The 4,819-nt window shown below is 35.5% G+C and overlaps 1 non-coding gene across 1 annotated transcript; it reads left to right on the top strand.

Annotated features, from left to right (window-relative positions):
* Positions 1 to 1,352: 1,352 nt before the first annotated feature.
* Positions 1,353 to 1,456, top strand: LOC112725350 (small nucleolar RNA R71). Its single transcript, XR_003164464.1, has one exon. It is a non-coding gene; the product is annotated as a small nucleolar RNA R71 (small nucleolar RNA).
* The last annotated feature ends 3,363 nt before the right edge of the window (positions 1,457 to 4,819 follow it).

The following is a 4,819-nucleotide window of genomic DNA, read 5'->3' as shown; positions in this document are numbered from 1 at the left end:
TTATCCTTCCCAATGTCTAGGATTATAAAATCAGCAGGGATGTAAAGGCTTTCAACCTTCACTAACACGTCCTCTACTTGTCCATAAGCCTATTTTCTTAAGTTGTCTGCCATCTCTAATGAGATTCTGGCAGCTTGCACCTCAAAGATCCCAAGTTTTTCTATTACAGAGAGTGGCATTAAGTTTATGCCTGACCCCAGGTCACACAGAGCCTTCTCAAAGGTTATGGTGTCTATGTTACAGGGAATTAAGAATTTACCAGGATCCTATTTCTTTTGAGGTAATTTCTGCCTATCCAATGCATTTAGTTCATTGGTGAGCAAGGGAGGTTAATCTTCCCAAGTCTCATTACTAAATAATTTGGCATTCAGCTTCATGATTGTACCAAGGTACTTAGCAACTTGCTCTTCAGTAATGTCTTCATTCTCTTTAGAAGAAGAATACTCATCAGAGCTCATGAAGGGCAGAAGGAGGTTCAATGGAATCTCTATGGTCTCTAGATGAGCCTTAGATTCCTTTGGTTCCTCAAAGGGAAACTCCTTATTGGTCACTGAACGTCCCAGGAGGTCTTCCTCACTAGGATTCACGTCCTCCTCCTCCCTTGTAGGTTCGGCCATGATGGTCAAATCAATGGCCTTGCACTCTCTCTTTGGATTTTCTTCTGTATTGCTTGGGAGAGTACTAAGAGGAGTTTCAGTGACCCTTTTACTCAGCTGGCCCACTTATGCCTCCAAATTTCTAATGGAGGACCTTGTTTCATTCATGAAACTTAAAGTGGCCTTAGATAGATCAGAGACTATATTTGCTAAGCTAGATGGATTCTGCTCAGAATTATCTGTCTGTTGCTGAGTGGATGATGGAAAAGGCTTGCTATTGCTAAACCTATTTCTTCCACCATTGTTAAAGCCTTGTTGAGGCTTTTGTTGATCCTTCCATGAGAAATTTGGATGATTTCTCCATGAGGGATTATAGGTATTCCCATAGGGTTCCCCCATGTAGTTCACCTCTGCTATTGCAGGGTTCTCAGGATCATAAGCTTCTTCTTCAGAAGATGCCTCTTGAGTACTGTTGGATGCAGCTTGCAATCCATTCAGACTCTGAGAAATCATATTGACTTCCTGAGTCAATATTTTATTTTGAGCCAATATGGCATTCAGAGTATCAATTTCAAGAACTCCCTTCCTCTGAGGCGTCCCATTACTCATAGGATTCCTTTCAGAAGTGTACATGAACTGGTTATTTACAACCAACTCTTTAGGTGAATGGATCCACCTGCAGAATGGTCCAATGACATCTTTGATAATTCCGACAGACCATCATAGAATATATCCAGGATGGTCCATTCTGAAAGCATGTCAGAATGACACTTTTTGGTCAGTTGCTTATATCTCTCCCAAGCTTCATAGAGGGATTCACCTTCTTTCTGTCTGAAGGTTTGAACATCTACTCTAAGCTTACTCAGCTTTTGAAGAGGAAAGAACTTGGCTAAGAAAGCTGTGACCAGCTTATCCCAAGAGTTCAAGCTATCTTTAGGTTGAGAGTCCAACCATATTCTAGCTATGTCTCTTACAGCAAATGGGAAAAGCATAAGCCTGTAGACCTCAGGATCAACCCCATTGGTCTTAACAGTATCACAGATCTGCAAGAATTCAGTTAAGAACTGAAAAGGATCTTCTGATGGAAGTCCATGAAACTTGCAGTTTTGTTGCATCAGAGAAACTAATTGAGGCTTTAACTCAAAATTGTTTGCTCCAATGGTAGGGATTGAGATGCTTCTTCCATGTAAATTGGAATTGGGTGCAGTAAGGTCACCAAGCATCTTCCTTGTATTGTTATTATTTTCGGCCATGTCTCCTTCTTTTTCGAAAATTTCTGTCAGATTTTCTCCAAAGAGTTGTGCTTTAGCTTCCCTTAGCTTCCTCTTCAGAGTCCTTTCAGGTTCAGGATCAGCTTCAACAAGAATGTTCTTATCTTTGTTCCTGCTCATATGAAAAAGAAGAGAACACAAAAGAAAATATGAAATCCTCTATATCACAGTATAAAGATTCCTTATGTAAGTATAAGAAGAGAAGAATAGAAGAAGGAAAAGATAAGAATCCAAACACAGAGGGGAAGAGTGGGTTCGAATTCTTGAGTGAAAGAGGGGTGTTAGTAGATAAATAAATAATTAGAAAGAGGTGAGAGAGAAGAATTTTCGAAAATAATTGAAAAGAAAAGAAAAATATTTTTGTTTTTAATTTAAAAATTAAAGTTAAAATTCGAAAATTAAGAAAGGAAAATAAAATTAAATCAAATTAACATTTAAAACAAATAGTTAATTAAAAAGGAATTTTGAAAAAGACGAAGGTGATTTTTGAAAATTAGAGAGAGAATTAGTTAGGTAGTTTTGAAAAAGATATGATTGAAACAAAAAGATAGGATTAGTTTGAAAAAGATTTGAAAATCAATTTTTGAAAAGATAAGAAGTTAAAAAAAGAAGTTAGAAAAGATTTTGAAATTGATTTTGAAAAGATGTGATTGAAACTTATTTTGAAAAAGATTTGAAAAAGCAATTTAAAAAGATTTGATTTTGAGAATTAAACTTGATTACTTGACTAACAAGAAACAAAAAGATATGATTTAAAATTTAAAGATTGAACCTTTCTTACTAGGCAAGTAACAAACTTTAGAATTTTTGAATCAATCACATTAATTGTTAGCATTAATTTTGAAAATATGAAATAGAAATAAAAAAAAGATTTTGAAAATCATTTTGAAATTTTTGAAACTCATAAAAGAAAAATGAAAAAGATTTGAAAAAGATAGAATTTTTAAATTGAAAATTTGATTTGACTCATAAGAAACAACTAGATTTTTAAAAATTTTTGAAAAAGTCAAGTCAAATATTCGGATTTTATGAGAAGAAAAGGGAAAGATATTTTTTTTTATTTTTGAAGTTTTAATGATGGAAGAGAAAAACATGAAAAAGACTCAAAACATGAAAATTATGAATCGAAACACATTATGCATGTAAGAACACCTTGAATGTCAAGATGAACATCAATAATTTATTTTTGAAAATTTTTAAGAAAAGAAAAACATGCAAGACACCAAACTTAAAAATTTTTCATGTATAGACACTAACAAATTGAAAATGCATATGAAAAATAAAAAAAGACACAAAACATGAAAATGCAAAGATCAAACAAAGAAATTCATCAAGAACAACTTGAAGATTATGAAGAACACCATGCATGAGTTTCAAAAATTTCAAAAAAATTAAAAATATGCAATTGACACCAAACTTAAAAATTGACACAAGACTCAAACAAGAAACATCAAATTTTTTGGTTTTTATGCTTTTATTAAATTTTTTTGTAATTTTTTTGAAAATATTTTGGAAAAGAAAAATAAGGATTTCAAAATTTTTAATGAGAATTCCAGGAATCATGCAATGTTAGTCTAAAGCTCCAGTCCAGGAATTAGACATGGCTCACTAGCCAGCCAAGCTTTTAGTGAAAGCTCCGGTCCAAAACACTAGACATGGCCAATGGCCAGCCAAGCTTCAGCAGATACAAATCAGGCATATAACAGCTGATTAGATGAGAGTCTAAGGACTCTTACCATGATAAGTGGAAGCCTCAGTCCAAAAATTTAGACATGGCTTAATAGCCAGCCAGGCTTCAACAGATCATGAAGAAACTCTAGAATTTCTTCTTAAAAATTTTGAAGAATAGAGAATAATTCATAATTTTTTTTCGAAAATAAGAACAACAAAAACTGAAAATTAAAATAAAATTACCTAATTTGAGCAACAAGATGAACCGTCAGTTGTCCAAACTCGAACAATCCCCGGCAACGGCGCCAAAAACTTGGTGCGACGAAATTGTGATCTCAATGGCGCCAACAACTTGGTACGTACAATCGTAATCTCAATTCTTTGTCACAACTTCGCACAACTAACCAGCAAGTGCACTGGGTCGTCCAAGTAATAAACCTTACGTGAGTAAGGGTCGATCCCACGGAGATTGTCGGCTTGAAGCAAGCTATGGTCACTTTGTAAATCTCAGTCAGGCGGATTCAAATGGTTATAGAGTTTTGATAATTAAAAGATAAATAAAACATAAAATAAAGATAGAGATACTTATGTAATTCATTGGTGAGAATTTCAGATAAGCGTATGGAGTTGTTTTGTTCCTTCTGAATCTCCGCTTTCCTACCGCTATCATCCAATCCTTCCTACTCCTTTCCATGGCAAGCTTTATGTAGGGCATCACCGTTGTCAATGGCTACTTCCCGTCCTCTCAGTGAAAATGGTCCAAAATGCACTGTCACCGCACGGCTAATCATCTGTCGGTTCTCGATCATACTGGAATAGGATTCAGTAATCCTTTTGCGTCTGTCACTACGCCCAGCACTCGCGAGTTTGAAGCTCGTCACAGCCATCCCTTCCCGGATCTTGCTCGGAATACCACAGACAAGGTTTAGACTTTTCGGATCTCAAGAATGGCCGCCAATAATTATAGCCTATATGACGAAGACTCTAATTTCACGATCAGGAGGCTAAGAGATATGCACTTAAGCTATTGCAAGTAGAACGGAAGTGGTTGTCAGGCACGCGTTCATAGGTAAGAATGATGATGAGTGTCACGGATCATCACCTTCCTCAGGTTGAAGAACAAGTGTATATCTTAGATAAGAAATAGGCTTGAATTGAATAGAGAAACAATAGTACTTTGCATTAATTTATGAGGAACAGCAGAGCTCCACACCTTAATCTATGGTGTGTAGAAACTCTACTCTTGAAAATACATAAGTGATGAAGGTCCAGGCATGGCCG

The sequence above is a fragment of the Arachis hypogaea genome, chromosome 11, assembly GCF_003086295.3.
Source record: "Arachis hypogaea cultivar Tifrunner chromosome 11, arahy.Tifrunner.gnm2.J5K5, whole genome shotgun sequence".
In the NCBI taxonomy this organism is placed as follows: Eukaryota; Viridiplantae; Streptophyta; class Magnoliopsida; order Fabales; family Fabaceae; genus Arachis; species Arachis hypogaea.
This window is presented reverse-complemented; position numbering and strand designations above follow the sequence as displayed.